Source organism: Bactrocera neohumeralis, chromosome 3 (genome assembly GCF_024586455.1).
Source record: "Bactrocera neohumeralis isolate Rockhampton chromosome 3, APGP_CSIRO_Bneo_wtdbg2-racon-allhic-juicebox.fasta_v2, whole genome shotgun sequence".
Lineage (NCBI taxonomy): Eukaryota > Metazoa > Arthropoda > Insecta > Diptera > Tephritidae > Bactrocera > Bactrocera neohumeralis.
In genome coordinates, this window is record NC_065920.1 from 49,652,139 (window position 1) to 49,676,623 (window position 24,485).

At 36.2% G+C, this 24,485-nt stretch overlaps 1 protein-coding gene, 1 long non-coding RNA gene and 1 pseudogene across 5 annotated transcripts in view; all 3 read right to left on the minus strand.

Moving 5' to 3' along the window:
• LOC126753932 (neuronal acetylcholine receptor subunit alpha-7) overlaps window positions 1–24,485 on the minus strand; it is a 625,617-nt gene that overhangs the window by 341,157 nt on the left and 259,975 nt on the right. The gene's annotated exons all lie outside the window — the stretch shown is intronic.
• LOC126753935 (uncharacterized) overlaps window positions 1–24,485 on the minus strand; it is a 169,626-nt gene that overhangs the window by 56,307 nt on the left and 88,834 nt on the right. The window lies entirely within an intron of this gene.
• LOC126754302 (small nucleolar RNA U3) lies at window positions 336–477 on the minus strand (annotated as a pseudogene).

Here is a 24,485-nt window from a genome sequence, read left to right on the forward strand (position 1 = left end):
TCGCGACGATGGCAAAAGCTAAAAATCATAAATTGCACAACAATCTGCGTCGATATGTATTCACGATCATACGTATACATACATACATATTTACGCATGTTTGCAGGCGAAGCTGCTACAGCGGCAAGGGGTGACAATCAGGCCATTACTTTAATGCCATAGAAATTGCTACGAATATGGAAATGACAACGAAATAATGCAAATATGCATATTTCTAAAGGTCATTAATTTCTTTGATGAAGTGAAAGGAATGAATGATCCTGAGAAGTATAGTCTAAACTTGTCAACGGCCAACGCAGAGCATTCCAACCAAAAGGAATTCATTCATTAAAATCACCACTCAGAAGCCGTTTTATTAGTTGTAAGCGAACGATTTTCGAAGAAACATCATTTCTAATATGCCACAAGACAAAATTAGAAATGAAGTTCTTAAACCTCACGCTGTCAGATAAAACGATATACCTTGTCATCGCGGGTCGATTTCCAAAAAATGGACCAAGGCAGGATATTTCAATAAAAGGGCACATAAAATAGTTGAGAATTCGCAGAAATGAAAGACAAAGGAAAGAAAAAACAGTATAACTTCAATAATGAACAAGCATACAAACATACATATGCGCAGCAGCAGCAAGGAAGAGGTAACAATTATATTTCTTTCATGCATAATCAAACCATAATTAGGACAACGCAATACAAGTGTCAATGGTGGTCTAGGTGGTAAGCGCTTCAAAAGTTACGACGAGCACGTAGGTACGTAGGTTCGAATCCCAACAGAATTGATTTTTTAATTGAATATGTCACCAACCAAAAATTGAAACATTATTCTACAAAAACAACAACAGCATAAGCATGACAACATTGTGTTGTTGGTAGAAAAGCCGAGCTGTGCCGAAAGAAACGAACAAAAACGATCGCCGATTGTCACCGCTTCGCTTGCTGCTCGAACATCTTCGCAGACAAGGTTGCGTAGATTCATATTGAGCAAGGTTGCGTAGATTCATATTAAGCAAGGTTGCGCAACCTGAATCTATCGCAACCTTTTCCGAACTCGTATAAGAAGTATAACTTCAGAAATGGTTTGTTTCATTTAAGCCTCATTTCAAAATTTAAGTATTTTTAACGTTATATAATATAAACATGCTAGTGGATCCGGCCAAGGGTTGTTGTGGTCTACATTTTATGCTATTATTCATATAATAAACTATTCAATACCGAGTTATTAACGAATAAAGGCGAAATCGTTTTGGTCAATATGAGAATCCAAGGAATTGTCCTTGGGTTTAATTTTGAGTATGTTCATACCAAAAAATTTCATTGGAAAAAATAACGAATCAATGTCTGGTTACCAGCTAATGAAGTTGTCAGCTTAATAGATGGTACTTAGTAAACAGCAACAAACCAGCCAATGTGCATGTTTAATGGAGATGTCCGCTTAACAGAGCGTCCATTTAATAGAGTTTTCACTATATTTTTTATTTTTGAATTGGTTTTACTATCCTATCTTCTAAGTTGGTTCGAACTGGAAACAGTGTGCTAAATTTTGTTAAAATTGGTTCAGTAGTTTATGAGTCCATCGCGGACAAAAAACGAGACACGTAGTTTTAATATATAAAGATATAACCATGTATTTTCCAAATCAAGTTGTAGACGAGGTTAGAAATTCGCTTTTGGGTATCATAACTTTAAGAGGATTTCTGATCTAGCGCACCGAATTTTATGGGGTTTTAGCAATCCAAAAGAGAAAATATTTTATTTTCAGAGAACTTTTTTTTTCAGAGAGAATTTAAATTTTTGAAAATTTCTTTAGTAAATATTCCAAATATCTATGGTGTCGAAATTTGACGAGAAACATTTGAAGAACGTTAAAGCGAAAACTTCTATTTTATTCGCTTTTAAACTTTCACTAGCGCGCAGGCAAAGTATAAAAAAGATAAATATTAATTATTAAAAAGTATTAAAAATTCATATCTCTCCACTTTTTGCTCATCTTAAAGTCCATTGAACCCATGTAACTGCAGCCAAAAACCTTCGTAAAAAAGAAACTACAAAAACACATTACAGAGTGTAAAAATCACCAATCCATCACGCGGCAGCGACACCGTCGACACTGCTCTGCATTGCAATGGGCGGCACGCCCGCCGCACAGTTTTATGGCAAATTAAATTTCATTGCTTGTAATTATTTTATTTTGATATTTGCTCGCTTTTTGCCGTTGAGTGCGGTATGTCAGCCAGGCGGCCAGACATGCGTGTCCAGCAATCAGCACAGTCTGTCAGTCAAGCAGTCGAACACACGCTCAGCCAGCCGCTGTGAACCAGTAGCTTACTATTACGCGTGTGTGTGTGTGTGCTGGGCGCAAGCGTAAGTGCGAAAGCTTAATAAATTATTAAAATCAATCATGCGCTCCGTTAAATAATCTTATTTAAAGATGCGATTTCCTCGTTACGTAAGTAGTTTATTAAATAGCTGATGCTTTACTTACACAATGAAGCTTTTTTAAATGCCAGCACAGCAACAACAGCAACGTAAACAAATGTTGCGTGTGTGAGTAAACGAGCATAAGTTGATTTATTTGCATTGGTATTTGTATTTGTACGGCACGTAGGCGCATTAAAAATTAATTTCGTGTGTTGGTCTCTCATTAAGGCATTCTTTCCATGTTTTTGCACGATTTTAATGCTTATTAATTAAAAGTGAAATATTATTATTTTAATTATAATTTTCCTTTGAAAAATGAAATTGTTTACACAATTTTGCTTTCCGGAGGCTGTGTAGCTGAAGTTTAAGTGGGAGAGTCTCAAATTTGATGGGGTTTTGCTCGATCAAAGCAAACTGTTGCATTTTAAGTGCCAGTTAAAAATTTTCTAACGTTTTGTTACTGTCTTAATGTATGCTTTGAATATAGAAAGCACTTGTAATGTTTTTAGACTACCTTTAGTTAGAACTTGTCCTCATTATCGGTGATTATACGATCTCTATTAACAACGATGCGAACCAATGATCTTAAGACAGATCTACGTACCATTCCAGTTGGTCTCAATGTGATTCCTCTTAGTACGAAGACACTCGGCGCTTCATTTTGAAATAATTTTCAATTTCATTGATACCGTAGCCGATATCCAAGAGAACTTCCGGTATAAGGCTTTTGAAGGAGAGGACGATTTTTCTGCTTAAATTTATCTCAAATTCAAAGTCTAAGAAGCTTATTAATATTAAAAGTGAGTACATGAAAAGAGCGGAAGATTAGTCAAATTTTAATTTTTCACAAAAAGTTCAAAAAACGTAGTTTTATGTAAAATTTTTAACCTCAGAGTGTCTTAGGAAATCTTAACTATTTTCAAAAAAATGATTCGATCCTTACTAGACAAATATATTTAAGAAGATGGTGTGAAAATTTGAACTCGATTGGTCTCACCGTTTCGAAAAATTTTTCTCACCGACTCGGAAAACAGCGTTTAAAATTTTACGAGCCGATCGCACTTAGTTTTAAAGTTCTTGAAAATATATTCTTATCTTCGAAACTTTTTGTCGGATTAACTTGTAAATATGAAATTCACAAGTGGAGGGAAAGGGAAATATATCGTTTGTTAAATTTGAATATTTGAATCCATAATTGAGGGTTCAATTCATTACTGAGGGCTTTCGACTAAGGCTACATTATAAACAATCACTCTGATACTCTTGTTAAAGTGGTCAGAATATAAGTTTTGATCTGAATTTAAAACTAGCCGAAATTTGTTCTGTTAGTATCTGTGGTGGTAGATTGATCCATTAATGTAGTGCGGGTAATGGATCTTGAAGTATACTGCCAAACGATGATATGATAATTGTATGAAAAAATATGGCGATTATTAAAGAATTCTTATAAAGCAGTCAATAGGATTTGACGGTTTCAAATGAATGAGTCTTAAGGAATGAGTATAGTTTTATGATACTTGGTCATAAAATTCACGGAAACTTCAAACTTCTTTTGTTCTAAGTGCAGACTTTAGAATAGGTTGCACAAGGAGAGTCCTCATGAAAAGCAAAAGGTGCGTTCTCTTGTTCTGCTTTAAGTATTACAAAAGAATCAACTCTATGTAGCAGCATTCTACACTCCCGGAGGAATATCGTGCATGAAAACACGGTTCACTTAGTGTGCAAGTACAGTCCGATGGCATCACTATTGCAGGATAAACGTATTACCGTGTAATATGGTATATTCCCGTGGATGACTACCATCAAAGGTTGAATCGGAGGCGGAAAAGGAAAAATATATATTGGTTGGTGATTCGATTATAGTTTTGGCAGAGAAATCGCGCAACGAACTTAAAAGTGCTTGGATGCTACTTATATTGATTTCCTCCCGTCGATGATTCCATAGTTACAAAACAACGCTTATAACATGCGCATGAGGCCAGTTCGCAAAAGTATTTGATGTCTGTTTGTGATGATATATAAAATTTGGATCTACTAGTATGCACCAGAGACAAAAGAAATTTCTGTGAACCAAAGAAAATGATCTATATCGACTACTCCGACATATGCAACATATGTCCTGCGTGCAATGAGTCTCCGCATGACACTGGCCACCTCTTTGCATGCGCCGCCAACTCCACTCCTCTAACACCCTTCTCCCTTTGGTGCGACCCCGTCAAAACAGTACGTTTCCTTGGCTTCACGCTAGATTATGTCGACGACAACCTAGATAACCCTTATCATCCTTACGGAGATTAGATATCCATTAGAACAAGAACAACAACATCTGTATGGACTACCTAAACAGAAGGACAGGGTCACGGAGCTCTGGTATGCTTTTCCTCCATTGTCACGGCGATACTTTCAAACAAGGCTATGAACGGCTGCCTTATCGGCTGTATTGTCTAGTTTGCATCAATCAATACGCAATTGATTTCTATAAATTTGAGCACTGGATGGTCCATCGGTAAAGCTTGGTACACAAAAGATTGCAAAAAGAACTGAAAAATGGACTGGTAATATTGCTTTTCCCAATAATACTAAAGACGAATCAATGAAAATTAAATTTTTTTGTTTCCCACTAGTATCGTTAAGCCGATTGTTGCAAAATATCTTCCAATAACATCAGAAAAATTTCTGAGATGAGGTCATGTTTTTTAGCATAACTGCTTTCTTAGATCCCATGTGCAAGATCCAACTAAACTCCTTCTTATAAAGATTTCAGCAGTGGAGCTTTTGGTGAGCTTTTTATAAAACCAAAATGAACAAAAGTGTATAGAATCTCCGAACTGAGAACTGAGGGACTTATTGAGCTACAAAAGCCGCTGAACCAAAAATATTCTAAGCCGACCAACTCTAAAACAATCTAATTTTCATAAGACACAATTTCCTCTAATAAAGAGTTTTGTGAAGATAAACAAAGCCGCAAAGCTCAGAATTAAAGTTTGTTTTCAGCCAGAACTTGCATTTGCATTTTTCTGTTATACATTGTTTTGTCTAAATTATTTCTTTGCTTTTAACTTTAGCTCATCTCCCTTCTTCTTTCCAAGTTCACGGTATAAAAATTTAAGTGCAAAAGTTCGGCTATCACAAAAGCTTGGAGGCAGGCCATAAAAAGCGCCCGTTGTGCATATTACAAAGCCAACATTTAACACCTTGGCAGAAACATTCAAAGCTGCATGAAAGTAACCGCAAGCAACAGCAAAAACAATTTGCGAAATGAGCAAGCAAGGGCGCAAGGCTGCCACAATTTATATGTGAATGCAACAGCAAAGTAAATCTCGGCCTTTTCACTGCAACAAGTGCAAATATTGCACATGCATACATACATTTATATATGCGCTAAAGAAAAGCTAATGAAAAGCCCACGAATGGGCAGCGAAAAGGCGTTTAAAAAGCATTGCGCAAAGGTGGCAACACTAATAGGCTTAAAACCGCCAAGTCAACGCGCCTATGAAGGAAAGATTTGGCTTGGTAGAGTCATGAAAGGACGTTACAAGCGGCGGAGCGCGGAACAGAAAAAGAGGAGGCGGTGTAATGCCAGCCAAGTGCCCACAGGCCGATCAGCCAACAAGCCTACAAGTCTCGGCTACTGTGCAGCTAGTCAAGCCGCCAACGAAGCGTCCTACTCAAGCAGCACAGCATCTGCTTAGCCAGCCAAGCTGCCGTGTAAGTTGATGTCCTTTAGCGGCAGCTACTTGGCAGCACAGAAGCTTGCCGGGCCGAAGAAAGACATTAAACAGGATTATTTGCGTTGGGCATTTTTAATAAGCCACAGCACGCTCGGCTCAAATATATAAACACTAGCGCATCGGTAGGCGCCGCAAAGCGGAAATGTGTAAGGATGGAAGCGCGGTTAGCGGCAGGGATAAGTCGAATTGTCTGTGTGTGTGTGTGTGTGAGCAGCAGCTGAAAAGAAAAGTTTGTTTTGAGTATGAGTGAACTGAAGGACGCCTGGCGGATGTGTGTGCATTAAACAAATGCATGTGTAGGTTTGTGTGTGTCTCTCTCTTTCTCTGTGTGTATGTGTTGCTCTACCTGTGTATGTGTGAGTGTCTGTATTAGCCGAAGTATCTTGTCGCACGCTTGGGGTTAGCAAATTAACTTAAGCACGTGTTGAATTGCACAAAGTAGCGTCGCAAGCTAAATATTTAAAATTTATGTAAACACCAGCAACTTTTCGGATTTTCGTGCGAATTTAAAATTTTTAATGCTATTTGTTTAATATATTGTTTGTCAGCTGAGCTTTTGGTGCTTAACAAGTGGAAATATTCTTTGAATTATTTAAGGTCCTTTCTGAATATGCTTGAATCGTTGGAAAGGATGAATGTGATGAAAAAATGGTTTCAAGTAATATATTTGAAATAACATAAATTAATTTTAAAGTAAACAAGAAAAAAAGGTTAACTTCGGCTGCACCGAAACTATAGCTTTCCTCACAGCAGCATGTTTTATGGAATGAAATGGTAAAACAGGTATTTATGAAATTAGGTTTTTACCAAAATAAGGTAAAAACTTTAGCGATGCCTTAGATTTTAATTTATGTCAAATTTATTTTGACAAATAGAAGAGCTTTTCACACATAAATTGAGAAACTATGTTTCATTTACAAGGTGCTTTTCAAAGTAAATAGGACTTAAAAAAAAAAACAGAAGAAATGGTTTTTTCGGCAAAATCAATTTATTTTATTCAAAATAGTCTTCTTCTGCTTCAATACAGCTTTTTGCACGGCCCAAAAGCATGTCGAACGAGTGTTTTAGCTCGTTGGCCGGTATGGCCGCCAGTATGCCGGTGCAAGCCTTTTGAATGGCCTCTACGTCTGCATAACGCTTTCCTTTCATGGTCAAATGCATTTTTCCGAAAAGGAAGAAGTCGCACGGTGCCATATTAGATGAATATGAGAGTGGTTAATGATCTTGACACTAAGTGATTTTTGGTTCGAAATAATCGGTCACAAGTTTACTTTGGATTTGACGCATCTTGTATATACAATTTGAGCGGAGCAAAACACAACTTTCGTCCAAATGTTCCACAGGTCAAAATGCGATAAATCGATGTATTTAGTTAAGTTGGCTGTATCAAATTACATTTCCAAATTTCAATGCTGATTTTTGATGAATTCAACAGTTTCGATGAATTTCCCGTGAAGTCACGGATTTTAGTAGTGCGTTGATCGATCATTTAATGGATAAAAATCACTTTGAAAACGTTGAAACCACTTGTGTTTCTAACGGAATAGGCAATTATCGACATAAACTTGTTTTATCAATTGAAACATTTCGGTAAAAGTTTTACCAATCTTAAAACAAAATTTAATGTAGGCTCTTTGTTCGAAGCTCATTTCCGCACCGATAACACAAACATCCTGACACTAGGCGCTAGGTTCAAATAGCCCTGTTTACTTTGGAACGCATCTTTTATATACATTGTTATAAAAAGTATCCAGAGTTCCAGAGGTAAACGATATTTCAAAAAAATGTATTATTGAAAAACGTCAGGCAAGAGTTAAAAAGATGGCAAGAGAGCTCAACATCTCTCGCGAGTCCGTTCGAATGATTTGGGTGGATAATTTGGTTATGAAACGAGCTCTTGCTCGACTCGTCCCGAGAAAGCTGATTTTTTTTTTCAAAAAGAGTACCGTTAACAGGTCTCTTTGGACATGCTTGATCGTGCGAATTCTGATTTCTTATTCATGGAAACATTACGGATGAGATATGAGTTCGACATACAAACAAGTCAACAATCAACGGAACGGAAAAAACGACGCTCAAAAATCAAGGTGATACTCATTGCTTTTTCGATATTCGTGGTTTGTTGTATCATGAATTTGTTCTGGAGGGACGGACGGTCAATAATAAGTTCTATTAGGGCGTACTGAGGCGTTTGCGTGAGAATATCCGTCGAAAACGGCCGGGATTTTGGAAGAAAAATTCATGAGTTTTACGCGATGATAATGCACCATCGTATCGAGCCAAAATTGTGGCTGAATTTAAAGCCAAAAACGCAATGAATACCACCGATCAACCACCGTATTCACCAGATTTGCCTCCTTGTGTTTTTTTTTTTTTCCCAAACTGAAATTGCCGCTTCGTGGAACCCGATTGCAGTCGACCGAAGGGATAAAACAAATTTCGCTGAAGGAGCTGAAGACGTTCCCAAAAAATGCTTATGGAGAGTATTTAGAACACTAAAACAAACGTTAGCATTTTATCTTGTGTGAAATACATTGAAGGCGACAAAATAAATTTTGATAAATAATTAAATATTTGCATTTTATTTACAATTTCCGGGTACATTTTTGTATGCTGTATATGTTACTAGTGGATCCGGCCACTCATTGCTGTGTTATACATTGTACGCTATTTTCGTATAATAAACTATCCATTACAGTGAAAATTTCATTTACAAATAAAGGCGAAAACGTTTCTGTCGGTATAAGAATCCAGGAGATTGTACTTGAGGTTTGATTTTGAATATGAATATACTTATGTATATATGAATAGAATAATCTACAAAATAATTTCGAGCTATGGCAGGAAATTTGTATGCAATTTGACTTCTATTGCTAATTGTTGTGGAGAACTGCAAGTTATAGAAGTTTGAGATATGGAAGTGCAACCGTATTATATTTTTTGAGGAATTGTGAATACGTATGTTAAGAAATATATATGTACAGTGAAATCTCCCATAAACAGACACTGATGAACAGAACCGGCCTTTCTGTCCAGTTATTAGAGTTTTCCGCTTAATAGAACATCCATTTAATACAGCTTGCGCTGCATTTCTTATTTATATTTAATTTCTTTCTTATATATTATTTAAAGATTTGCGTAAAAAGTACGAAGAAAACGAAGGAAGATGAAGCTGCTGCGTTAATGATTGTGATATGTCCTCTCAGGGCATTAATTCTCCCAGTTGCTTGAACCTTTTTATATTGAATTCTCCCACAACCAGTTTTGCCTGACAAAGCCCCGGCATTTGTTAATTCGATTTTAGTGGATGAAATTACCTGTAAAGCGTTACTGACTGTCACTGTGAAAGGCAAGAGAGGTTTTAGTACAATGTTTGCACATCTAAGCTTGAACGATACTTGAAAGTCAAACCGTGGACTTTAATTCTTTTCCTTGTATCCCTACTCCGATTCCGTCTGCTATTATTGAGTCTGTATGCTAAAGCACTGTACATATAGATGTGCAGCATAAATCTTCTTTTCATAACCATTGAAAGAAGAGAACGTGATTTCTTTCACGAGCTGAATACAAGCAGTTGTTTTATAACTATTATGAAGTAATAAGTATTTGATTGCTACACATTTTTCTCCAAAAGAACAGACTATACAAATTTATTTGACTGATTAAGGAGAGATAAGCTTTTCAAGGGAAGCTATATTCGATTCATAGCTAGTCTTGCAATGAGTTTTGTTGCAAAGTTACCAATGCAAGGACAAGTCCAAACAACAAATTACCTCTCTACTCTTATGTGTATAATAATCAATTCATCACCAAAACCGTTATTTTAAAGATTCAACGTGATCACCATCCAGCTGCTGTAAGCGTTTGACGACGAGTCACCTGCTACTTCTCCGCACTTCTGTGAAAAATGAGTTAAAACTGTGTAATTGCAGAAAGTATGTCAAAGCGTGTTAAATCAGTTAAGGGGGTACTCTCATGTGAACGCATACATTTTACCACTTTTTAGGAAATTTTTTTTATGCGACAACAAAATTCAATAATTTTAATTTTTTAATATATTTTTATTTGTATTTTGAAATGTCCAAAAAAAAATTTTTTTTCGTTTTTTACATTTTTAATATATATTTTTTTTTAATCAAAGTACTCCCCAACAAAAAAAAGTAGTTCACTGGTCATGGTGTTAGCGGCTGTTCATGTTGTCTGAAATAAAAAAATCGAATGGATTATTATTCAGTAGTTCGGCGGCTATCCTCCCTACCAAATATAATAAATTTAATTAAAAAAAAAATTTTCGAACTTCAAAAAAAAGTCACGAAAATCTTCTTTTTTTGCCTTAAAATTCGTTTAAAAAAATATGAAAAGATTTTTGAAAATAAACAATTCTAGTAGGAACGATAACTTCTTCTTCTTAATTAGCGTAGACACCGCTTATGCGATTATAGCCGAGTTAACAACAGCGCGCCAGTCGTTTCTCCTTTTCGCTACGTGGCGCCAATTGGATATTCCAAGCGTAGCCAGGTCCTTCTCCACTTGGTCCTTCCAACGGAGTGGAGGTCTTCCTCTTCCTCTGCTTCCCCCGGCGGGTACAGCGTCGAATACTTTCAGAGCTGGAGTGTTTTCGTCCATTCAGACAACATGACCTAGCCAGCGTAGCAGCTGTCTTTTAATTCGCTGAACTATGTCAATGTCGTCGTATATCTCGTACAGCTCATCGTTCCATCGAATGCGATATTCGCCGTGGCCAACGACCATAAATCTTTCGCAGAATTTTTCTCTCGACTCATCGGTTGTTGTCATCGTCCAAGCCTCTGCACCATATAGCAGGACAGGAATTATGAGTGACTTATAGAGTTTGGGTTTTGTTCGTCGAGAGAGGACTTTACTTTCAATTGCCTACTCAGTCCGAAGTAGCACCTGTTGGCAAGAGCAATCCTGCGTTAGATTTCCAGGCTGACATTGTTGGTGGTGTTAATACTGGTTCCTAAATAGACGAAATTATCTACAACTTCAAAGTTATGACTGTCAACAGTGACGTGAGTGCCAAGTCGCGAGTGCGACGACTGTTTGTTTGATGACAGGAGATATTTCGTCTTGCCCTCGTTCACTGCCAGACCCATTTGTTTTGCTTCCTTGTCTAGTCTGGAGAAAGCAGAACTAACGGCGCGGGTGTTAAGGCCGATGATATCAATATCATCAGCATACGCCAGCAGCTGTACACTCTTATAAAAGATGGTACCTTCTCTACTAAGTTCTGCAGATCGAACTATTTTCTCCAGAAGCAGGTTGAAAAAGTCACACGATAGGGAATCGCCTTGTCTGAAACCTCGTTTGGTATCGAACGGCTCGGAGAGGTCCTTCCCGATTCTGATAGAGCTTCTGGAGTTGCTCAAGGACAGTTTATATAGTCGCATTAGCCTTGCGAGGATACCAAATTCAGACATCGCGGCATAGAGGCAGTTCCTTTTCGTGCTGTCGAAAGCAGCTTTGAAATCGACGAAGAGGTGGTGTGTGTCGATTCTCCTTTCACGGGTCTTTTCCAAGATTTGGCGCATGGTGAATATCTGGTCGGTTGTTGATTTTCCAGGTCTAAAGCCACACTGATAAGGTCCAATCAGTTTGTTGACGGTGGGCTTTAATCTTTCACACAATACGCTCGATAGAACCTTATATGCGATAACTATAGATGAGTAAAAGAACATATGTAAATTTTAAAGCAATCGGTTGAATACTTTGTTTTTAGGACCATGACAGTTTCAGAAAAGGATGATTCGAGAAAAATGCGTTTAGAAACGTAGCAGCTGCAGACTTGTCATGGCGCCTGGTAGACAGTCGCTTACGACACGTCGGCGACTATGAGCTGTAACTTATCAAATACTATGAATTTCGGTCTGAATTTTTCACAGCATGTTTTCAATAGGTTTTACTGTCAAAATAAAAAAAAAAATCGATTTTTCGAAGTGATTACATGAGAATACCCCCTTAAGCAATATTCTTTTCGATGGCGGGTATGGTGTCTTCCAGCAAGATCCTTCAGCATACAAGACGAGCCAAGGCTGCTGGTTGGCTAGCAGTGGCTTACTACCAATAATCTTGGTATCATAGCTGCAGAAGAAGATCAGATTTGATACCATTGGAATATAGTTTGTGGTCAAAGTTGGAGAACATGGCTTGTTGAAGACTCCACCGAATTTTAAAGAGTCTCAAAAAATTTTAGTTCGAGCAGCGACGTCTACATTAATCTAAACTGCTATTGATCAATGACCGCATCATTGAGGGCTTGTGTGAAAACCGCAATAACCGTATGATGATGATTAACAACATAGTGTAGTTTCCTTTTCAAAACAGAACTTATGACGGGTATAAGCAGTTATAGACCCAATACTATAACAAAAAGGAGTTTTAAAAAATCTTGAAGAAAATACAGTCAAAGTTACTAAACATTTATTTTCACTTATGTCTGTTTAATTTGTGTATTAAATTTTATATATTATTGCAAACATTTACTCAACTTCTGCAAGTGGTTATTTTGAAATTGAGCACTTGTCCAGAAGTGTGCTTTAATTAAATTTATTCGTATTGTATAGCTTCATTTTTCACATAGTCAATTGCTTGTCAGCTTAAAGTCACACTGAGACGTTCGCATAGTATATCACACAAATTTCAACGACTCTAATTAACTGCCATACACTAGTCATGCTGAAGCATATAATTAGGCGCTGTAGAGTCAATATACAAACGGAAGGCACTGCGGTAGCTTTGTTGTAACTCTAAGAGCTATTAAACTGTCTCATCTGCTGTGAGCATGTGTAACATATGTACATACGAATATAGAGATGGTAAAATCTTTTGGTCAAAGCTGCTCTTCGTGCTGATAAGCATTAACTGTAAATAGTTTCTTGCCATCATTTATACAAGTATGTCTGGATGTACTATATGTAGTGATGCACGATTCCAACATGTAGTAATTATATATCAATCAATGATTAAACTATGAAGCTTGTGCCAATTAGATAGTAAATTTGGACAAGACTAGATATGGAAGGAAATTTATTGCCTAATGTAGGCGGATGTTGAGAGCCTTTATACTTATATACAAATATACATATATTAGGGTGGGTCACAAAAAACTCGAAAGTGTTTATTACTTCATGCTCTGAAAAATTGGTTGGTAGACAATTAAAAATGGCAACTGGGCTTCATGGGCTTCATGAGCTCTAAATATTTATAGCAAGGACATCCACCTTTTAAATTCTTTACATTTCTAATTATTAGAAAGAAAAATTCATGCCTCAGGGACGACTATATTAAAAAATATCCCATCTCTCATAATTGAAATTGAATTCTGTACAAAAAATCTGTCTTAATAACTTTTATTGTCGAGTAATGAATTATGAAAAAGAGAAATATGCCTTAAAATAATCAAAAATTCATATTTAACAACTTTTGAAGAGTAAGGCTTACAAGAAATATAACAAACGAGATATAAATATCGAATAGTAGACACTGAGTAATGAATTTTCTCTCCAACCACAAGACATAAATAGGAAACTGAAAGTGTTAAGGGCGCATATATCTAGAAAGATATTTTTATTAAGTGTCTTCCACCCAATTATTCCGAGTACGAAGTCAAAAAAATTATAGTCTTCTTTGACCTACCCTAATGTACGTATGTATATGCATAGTATTATATCGCAAAATGACAAAAATAATGTATATTGAAATATGAATGTTGTTTACCAAGCAAGATTAATTTTGTGGTTGGAAAATTTTGTAAAAACAATTATATATTATATAAAAATTTATTATATGTATACAGACTAAAATTTTTGACCGCACTAAAATTCTTTTACTTTTCCAAGCTGTCATCAAATCGTTCGAAAGTTTTAGTAGTTTAAGCGCATAAGTCAGTACCATATGACCCCTACCTTATTAACTTCACGGGAAAATCAAACAAAATGTTGCGTTTGAAGCTGCTAAATTCAGCAGTTTATAATCCCACACTAATGTTAATGTTGGTGTGAAACTTTGCTAAAACAATTGACAAGCGAAGACACATACCAAAAGTATGTCAAAAACTTAGAGCTAAATTTGTTGCGATTAAATAGAATAAATTGGTTTAAAATAATAGCAAAATTAAAAGTATTCAGTAAAATCGCTCATTAAAGCAAAATTTGAAAATGTGTAGAAAATTAAAAAAATGTTCTCATTCTCCATTCTTGGTCATCAAAATTATATCCAAATCTCAGCCAAAGACTACACTTTTGCATGATATTTTAGATATCTTTTAAATATGAGTCTCTTTAAAAGACATGTTCGAAAAAATGTCATTAGTCACATATTATTCATTTCCGCCCAATCTCGGATTCATCCCTGTCATATATTTTGCTCGGTATATGTAAGTGAGTTCCCCCACACATTGACATATACGTCATCACTTATCTGACGCTACTTGAAAATTATCTGTCATCATAGCACGCAAGATATTCAAATATCTAATTGGGTATTGACCATAATCCCACTGTGCATAACGGTCTTACAAATACCATATTCGCACGTAGCTACACCTATTATATGCTTAGCTAAATGGTATCTATCGTATGAACTGAGAACTTGCACATAAGCATATGAGGTATAATAATTCTCGGTTACGACCTAATTACATATACATAAATGGCTATGAAGTAAATATATTATTGCACTTTAAATCAGGAGAAAGATATTACAAAATTTAAGCGGTTTTCAGATGAAGTTAGCGGTTATTTGACGTTTGACGAAATTATACTCACGAAAAAATGTTATTATAATTCCAAATAAAAGACCACACAGTTTAAATTTTTATTTAAAATATTTTTAAAAAGACTTACCTCACCTCAATCCTTGTAAAAAAGTGGCTATCGCCCATAGTCAACAACTAAACTCTGACTTTCTTAAGGCCAAAAGAAGTACTGCGAACTCGATTTAATTGAATACTAAGGTGCTTAAAATTAAACACTACTCAACTCCCAGAATTTTGTGAGTCACTCAAACATCAAAACGTTTAATACCTGCCTCATTAGAAAGCAAAGAAATTAGGTGCCGTATGAATTAAAGGCGAGAGTCATGTCGAAACTGCTGCTTGAATTACAAAAAACATAGTATTTGCTTCTGATTGCCGTAAAAAAATCGCAGACTGACAGAAGAGCATGGTCATATCGACTCAGCTCATCATGCTAATCTTTTATATATGTGTACATTTTATATCGAGGTAAACTTAATATACCTTATATATGTATTTCTTTTGCAATATTCCCATATAATCTTGCGCTGCTCAAATAAAATCTCTTAACTACGCAGATTTCAAGTTAAAGTCAGAGAACACGCACTGGGGCTTAAGCCTTACGACTACAAAGGGGAGAGAACTCTATAAAGCACTGCAGTCAACCAGAAGGTGTGTATTCTCGACGACCTAACCACCATATTGGCTAACAGAAAGCCAAAAGATTCCAGGTCTGAGAGATTTTTTCATTGTAGACAAAATATACCGGAATCTGGGTTATGAACTTAACTTGGATCATTCAACAATCTATATAACTTATAATGAAACCGTCAGCTTTAAAAACAAAACAGCGGCCTTGTGTACAGATTGGGAATACCTTAGAAAGATCATGGAATGTTATGAAATTAAATATGACTTTATATTAAATACAAACCAAATGGAATCTGAAATTTATATTTTATAACAAGTAAGTATGCAAAACGCAGCTTGAAAAGTACACCGGAAGTAAAGAAAATTGCTATAAACTCTGAATATAACAATGATATAAGAGAAATAAATAAATTGAAGGGAAAGCTACGACGTAAATGGCATCAAACCCGTAGCCCAGCTGATAAATCTAACTTAAATAAAGTTTCTAAAGATCTTAATGAGAAAATCGGTCCCGAACAAATGGGAAAAGTTCCGACGACTTTGGAAAATCTGTGAAAGATTACAAATACCAGAAACACAAGTAGTATGTCCTATCAAAGTAAGTGCTGATAGTTGGGCCAGAGAAGATTCAAAAAAGCGGAAATATTGTCGAAGTATTTGGCCAAAATACTTGTAGTCTCCCCATATGAAACACACGTATTTTATCTTACTGTTTCCAGTCAAGAAAGCGAAGAAATCTCAAGTTGCACAAGCAGTATACTCGTACTAAGTCTGGAAATCAAAAATCTGAAAAAAAATAAAAATTTCCTCGATCACGATTTGATTACTGACGGGGTACTAAAACAGCTTCCTCCAGTAATTATAGTAAAAAATAAGAAAATATTAACGCAACTTTTTGGAAAATTTCTGTTGTTATCATCATTCAAAAGCCAGGAAAACCAGGTTATGTTGTATCTTCTTACAGGCCATATCACTTCTACCGATAGTATCAAAGCTTCTTGATAAAATTCTCATAAAACGTCTCATTAATATCATAGAACGAAAAACCATAATTCCAGCGCATCACTTTCGGTTTCGAGCTAACTATTTTAAAATTGATCGAATCCACAGTATTACACACATTACTGAAAAAGCATTTGAGAAAAAAATTCAGTTCTATCATGTTTTTGGATGTTGGAAAGCGTTCGATAAAGTCTGTCACAAAGAACTGCTTTCTTAACTGAAATGGATTTTACCGAAACAGCACTATAATATCATTGTATTTATAAGGTCGCGTTAAACAAGGAAACAAGTACTCTGTCCTTAGGGATATAAGAACAGGAGTTCCAGAAGGTAGTGTGTTGGGACCTATTCTTTATTTTCTATTCATGCAAGACCTGCCAATAGACTGGAATTATAAAACAGCAATGCTCTCCGAGTAGTTGTGTACTTTTGTAATAACTATACGTGTAAATCATATTCAACTTGCTTGTTACTTCTTTCTTTTATCTGATCTAGTTGCAGAGGCAATTGAGAAGCAAAGTCCTCTCTCGACGAACAAAAACCAAACTCTATAAATCACTCATAAATCCCGTCCTGCTATATGGTGCAGAGGCTTGGACAATGACAACAACTGATGAGTCGAAGTTGCGAGTTTTCGAGAGAAAAGTTCTGCGAAAAATTTATGGTCATTTGCCACGGCGAATATCGCTTTCGATGGAACGATGAGCTGTACGAGATATATGACGACATTGACATAGTTCAGCGGCTACGCTGGCTAGGTCATGTTGTCCGAATGGACGAAAACACTCCAGCTCTGAAAGTATTCGATGCAGTACCAGAGGAAGAGGAAGACCTCCACTCCGTTGGAAGGTCCAGGTGGAGAAGGACCTGGCTACGTTTGAAATATCCAATTGGCGCCACGTTGCGAAAAGAAGAAATGACTGGCGCTCTATTATTAAAAAAATATTTTTAACTCAATGAGTATCTTTTAAGTCTCTCAGAAGCTGAGTGGATTTTTGACATTTTTTTGAAATTATGAAAATATTTAGAAAGATTATAAAAATTCGAAAGTAACATTAATTGCATTATTTGCAATAATTTTTAAAATTTCCTTTCCTTATAGTACGCTGAAAGGCATTGTAAAACACTACAACTGTTGCACTTGTGTCAAATCGTACACTTAAAGCGCGTTTTATTAATATCACTCATACGCCATGGGGTGATAATTTCAAAAACCAACCATAAAAGAGAATAGCGATAAAAAACACAACAGGAAAGCAGTCATATGAGCTTATGACTTATAACAATGGCGAGTGTGTATGTATTAATATTTATTTTTACTTATATTATATAGTTACATACATACATATACATATACTTATATATTAGCAACGCGATATATTTATATAAACAACTCACAGCAAACAGTCAACGCCAAAGGGTAAAATTTCTTTTTCCTTACATATGTCAAGTGTATAAAATGAAGTGAATGAAGAGGGCAAAAGCAACATCAGCAACAACAACAGCAGCAGCAACAAAAATAACTGCCGACCTGACGACACCAACACTTGTACACGCTCAAGCTGAGAGACAGCGAGTGGCAGCCGCCTTAAATAAAAAATAAAACAGAACAGAAAACAGCAAAACAAAGCAACGACATAAAAGTACAACAACATCAACAAAAAAAGGAACGTAAGTTTGCTGGCAAGCCTTAACGAGACAGCACAACAAGCAACTGTAGACTGCATTAACGATTGTTAGCAGGCAGTTGGCAGGCCGCCGGCAACAAGCCATTCATTCACACGGCATAAAAATGTGTAATATGCAGCAACAAGAACAACAAAAAATTTAAAGAAGAAAAACGAGCCAACGCAGCTAGCATACCTTTCACAAATTAAACAGTTTGCATACAAGAAGTTGATTTTGAACGTTCAGTTTGTATGACAGCTATATGCTATAGGCATTTGATCTGAACAATTTCTTCCCAGATTATAGCATTGCTTTGGACAACAATATACGCTAAATTTCGTAAAGTTAATTTGACAAGTAAAAAATTTTTCCATACAAAGACTTCATTCTGATCCTTCAGTTTGTATGGCAACCTTATATAATTGTGGTCCAAAATCAATGATTCCCACAAATGAGCAACTTCTTAGGGAGAAGAGAACGTGCGTAAGATTTCAGATCGACATCTAAATAGCTGAGTAACCCTGTGAAGGGTGTAAAAATCATGTGCGTATGGAACGGAAGCGGCTGGGAAGTGTTTTAATGCAAAAGCGGATATTTATGAAACAACTGAAATGTTGAAATGTTGCTGCAAAAATAAAAATAAGTGCAATAACAACAAAAATCAAACAATTAAATGCAAAAACGTTTGCAACAAAATGCTGTTTATGCCACAACAACAAACAACAAGTAGGGAAAAGGCTACACACAAGTGGCAACGAAAGAAACTTAAGCGTTGCAACAAAACAATTACAATAAAAACACTTGCTGGCCAAGTGCCAAAAACAAGAACAATAGCGAAGTGCAGAGCAGCGCGTTTTTGCATTGGCAACAACAAGAGTACAAATTATAAAAAATGTTGTATCGAAATGCTGATATGTTGCCAGCAATATTTTGTGCGTTCGCCTGTGCTTTTGTATGTGCCTTTGTGTATATCAGTGTGTATGTGTGTGTGTGCAGTGTAAGTGCGCTAGTCAACACAGCTGTTGAAAGTGTTAATGCAAAGCGTTCTTGTATTTTTTGTCATTATTGCTCAGCTTTGTGTACGTAATTGCCGTTTCTGTTGTTGGGGTTGCCATATTAACAGAAAATTAAATCTTCAAAAATATCTGTTTTGCTGGAGTGGGATTCTGGATTAACTGGTTTCGAAGAACTTCATGCTGGAACTACTTGGTAAGCTGTAGGTTTCGATGGCTGACCTGAGTGTGGCTATGAGTACCATAGAGGTCTATATATGTAGGTGTTTCAGGCTCCAAGTATTTAACACCAGTCCGAGTTAAACCGAGTATCTAATATCGTTTAAAGGATTTAGAATAAAATTACTTTGCAAAAATCTCTCAGATTTCCTGGTGAATACAGAAGGCTCCTTTTTTAACAAAAGCCAAACTCTAGAAGACTCTAAGCAGCTGCAGTTAAATTAACTCTTCTCAATTGTATCTTAATCAGAAGGGAGAGATGCTGGTAAGCTGTCGGTGTTTTCTTTAAGAACTGAAACAATTTCACTATCTTTATGCTTGGATTTCTGAGAATTATTCAAGAGAGCGAAGTTTTCTGAAACCGTTTAAATATTTTTTGTTCAGTGATTGTAATTTAGGTTACTTAATAAGGAAAAAATTTTTATGAAGATCTTTCACTTGATTATGATCAGTCAGTTTGGTTGACAGATATATCGGCGGTTTCGAAAAATGAGCCGAACCAGTAAAAATATAGGAATATCAAAGATAATACCTTGAATGCAACGAATTTTATTGAAATTGGTCGAGTATTTCCTGAGTTGAGCTGGGGCGGTGCTAGGTACTTTTTCCTGCTTTTATACTGATTCCTTTGAAACTTCTAAGCCTCGTCTTGTCTGCGAATTTATTTCTTGTGACCTAAATTTAAAGAAAATTGGACAACAGGTGTTAAGAAATAGTGGAATAGTGAATTAGTAAAATGATTTTGATACTTTCTTGAAACTCCTTTGATCCTTTGAAGTATTTTGTGACTATTTCCATATTTCTTTGCTATTTTTTGTACAGTTTTTTGGGCTCTTTTTCCATCATTTCGGATTTTTTTTTAACAACTTTGGTACATAATTTTCGCTATTTTACGATCTCAACAGAATAGTTTCGGATTCACTTCGTAATTTCTGGGATATTTTGCTACTGTTGGTTGTATATAGATTAGGTTAGGCCAATAAGCCACGCATACGTAGACCAGTTTAGTCCTTTTCGATACCAGTTGGAGTTCAGCTGCCAAGTCCAAGAGGAGTACTCATCGTTTAAGATGCCTGCGCTTGACGCGAATTTGAACAGACACTGCGGCATCGCTATTAATACCTCCAGCTGTTTACTTCGTAGTCTTGCCAATGCATGACAAATGCACAAGAGATGCCCTATTGTTTCCCTGGTGCCCACCTCTAAACATTTCTTGCAGTCTTCTCGATCTGCTAGCCTCATCCTGCGGGCGTGTGTCGCCACCAGACAGTGACTGTTTAATATTTCCATACTGGTCCTACAGTCTCTTCTTTCGAGTGTCAATAGAAATTTTGTGTATTTCTGCTCTACCGTTTTGCACATGCATTTTGCAGTTTTGCATTCAGGTAGCTCGTTCCATCAGGTTTTGGTTTTCTTTGTCATGCTTCTGTCAAGATCGTGGTATAGATAATGCATGGGTTTCCCAACGTTTATCAGATTGGGTATATTTAGCTTTTTATATTCAATATTTTATGTGTACTTCAGCATCACTTCAGGTCCACTTCCGATAAATCAGCCGAATGTGTATAAAATTTCATATCGATACCTCAAAAACTCAGACTAAAGACCAGTTTGCATATGCAGACAGACGGATGGACAGATGGAACGAAAGACAAATGGACATGCCTAAATCGTCTCAGCTCATCACACTGATCATATACTTTATTGGGTCTCCGACGTTTCCTTCTGAGAGAAAATTTAATAAAAATGAGGGCGTCACTGAAGTATTTTTTTAATCCAGAAGAAATCTCACTCTTCTTCTGACTTTATCTTTAAATACAGTATTCATTACGTTTTAAAACCCAGTGCAGAAAACAGTTCTATCTATTACGATCTTCACATCTACTAGCAGCTAAAGTTATGCGTAGCAGAAAGTAGCTTTTAAACATAACCGGCAATTTAGAGGCATACACCTAAGGATAATTAATACAAGTGGGATGAAAGTATCAGCCACTTCTCAAATACATAGTTTTTAGAAAAAAGGTCTGTAATACATTCTTTCCTGAACAAGTAGTTTTTTAGTAGAGAACGGCTAAAGTAGCAAGTTTAAATACTGTCGTAGCTAGGTTTGTCATGACAGCCAGATGTTTACCGAAATCTCAATGCAATCAGGAAACAATCTCTATTAGCATAGAATACCTTAAACTTGTTTCTATATGGTATGCCCACAAGTAGTTGGTGCACACAGTCTGAGACGGATTACCGATTCGAAAACGGACCTCAGAGTATATTTGATTTCACAGCTACAGCTTCTCATCTTCTTTTCAGAGTTAGAGATCTTCCCATAGGTACTGAACTAAGCTATTCCATCAACTGCCTTAGGATCACGACTTCAACTTCAAGTTCTATTTTCATGAGTTATCAAAGCAAGACTGGACTAATTCGATTCTGCCACAATAAAAAATGTAAGTAATATGGCAACACCGTTGCTAAAAACATTTATTTTACGATTATGCAGCAGTGGTTGTTGTGGCAACATTTACGACTATAATTTTACGTAACACTCGAACCCTGGAAACAGCTTCACGCTACGAGCGTGATATTTGCCGCCACAGTGTTGTTGTTGTCCTCCAAGTGTTGCATATGCGGCATGTGGATCTCGTCGTGTTGCAGGAAATGCAACTAAGTGTAGTGGCGCTATTTCGCCGAAAGGTATACGCCAGTAATGTAATGTATACTAAAGCACATTCATACACTATATACTTGTATGTATGGATATGTGTGCATGTGAGTGCGTGTGTGTAAGTGTGGCAGCTGCTGCAGCCCAGAAGTGCTTGTACTTGAATGCTTGTAATGATCGCCGGTAATATTGCAGTGCTTCGACGGTGTGTGGCATGAACAAGTGCTCTTGTAGCCGAGTTGCGCTTGATTAGAAAGAAACATATTAATGCTGTGCACCATTGACACATGTGTATGTATGTATGCGCGTTGTTGTAACTGGTTGCAATTAAATTGTACGATGTGCGAAATTAAGTTGATTACACTTTTTGATTGTGTAACAGTAAAATCGGTCATTGAAAATTGTGAAATTTAGTACAAGCACTTAAATTGGTATGCTTTAGAGCATTAGTTAGATTGGTATGGCGGAGAATATATTTGTATATACATATATATATAGCATATGCATACATAAATATATATATGAGATGAAAGTGTGAAAGAGTACTTGTCCATACTGGCGTTGATACTAAAGATAATTATCGTAAAAAGTTCTCAAATTGCCAAAATTCTTATCTGAAGATACATCGACTACAATGAATCCTCTTTGGAGAAATTGAACAAGATTGACTTGTAAGAAGCTTGCATAAAGTTAACTACACTGTCGACCACTGAAGCTTTGGCCGATTCTTCTTAAGTAGGTAATGAAAGCGCTGTGTTTAATTTTTCAAGGATTTTCTTTTCTCGGTCAAATTGCCAATTTATCCAAAGTTCGCAGTAAAGTCGAGTCTGGCTCCAATGGCCTAAAATCATGAGCCGACCAGCCATAAGCATTGGCCCATACTTCACTTGTATATGCATTGGCAGAATGTCGAGGATAACCTTCAGAGCCTTTATTGACATTGTTTTCATTGCGCCCGTAATTATCCGCATGCGGGGCCCGTTGACCTGTTCCAGAGTTTAATATCGCACTTTTTCGATAATGCAATTCATCATACCAATGCACCATATGTTAGTAAGGGCATATGATATTTGTGTAGAGCCAATATACAAATTGAGTTCGTAAACCAAGAATTCTAAATTCAAAAGACTTTGTTAACCTTGCCCTCATTGTGTTCTGTTCACCTTAGTTTTTTAATCTAGGAAAACTCCGAGATATTTGGCAGCGCTTAAGAGTGCAATAGATATGCGCCTTAAAGAGGAGAAATTTTCGTTCTTATTAAAATCTCTTATTATTCTGTGAAATCCAATATTGACTTTAAACGATGATTTTGAAAAATGAGCAGTTTTGTTTGAGAGAAAAGTTCGCGAAATTTCAGTAGATACCTTAAAATTTAAAATATATACGAGAAACAAACATAAAAATAACAAAAAAGGTTCAACACAGTTTGCAAGAATATATCCTTATATGCATTTCTTTTAGTAACTATGTGTTTTTTGTATTGAAGCTATATGCTTTCTTGGGAGAAAAGTTCGCGCGCTAACAATTTAAGTGGATATTTATTTTATTTCGTGAAGATATCTGAAAAAATAATCCGATCTGAACAGATTTTCGTTCGGAGATATATTACACCTATTTTTGAAGCATTTTCTAGATAAGCTGTCAAACATAAAAATACCACGTCAAAAAAAGTTTTCCATACAAGCCCTTGATTACCTTCATCGTTCGGTTTTCTTTGGCAACTATGTGTTCGTTTGTATGAACAATTTTATGGTAATATTATCTGAACAATTTCTTCGGAAATTACATTGTTGCCTTAAAAAATAATCTATACCAAATTTGGTGAAGATACATTATCAAATGTGAAAGTTTTCCATACAAGAACTTGATTCCGATCGTTCAGTTTGTATGCAGCTATATGTTACAGTGATCCGATATCAGCAGTGTGATCACTGAGTGACTAGTTCGTATATATACAAACGGACGGACGGACAGACGGACAGACAGACAGACGGACATGGCTAAGTCGACTCAGCTCAACATACTGATCATTTATATATATATACTTTATAGGGTCTCCGACGCTTCCTTCTGGGTGTTAAAAACTTCGTGACAAACTTACAGGGTATATTAAGGGTATAAAAATGAGCTTAGAAAATACATCAGCTGATTCTTTCCTAAAGACCTTTAGAGGCACTAAAGTCAAAACAACGCTATCTCCACCTAGTCTAATCAAAGATAATATGTCAATAATATGTTTTTGGTGAATAAGAAGGGTTACCGCAGTCTTGACACAGTTTTATTACCAGGTACTCGTACTTACAACAAAACAACAACATAATATGAAAAGCACGAACAGAAAAGTGTTTACTTAGTGCATTTACGATGTT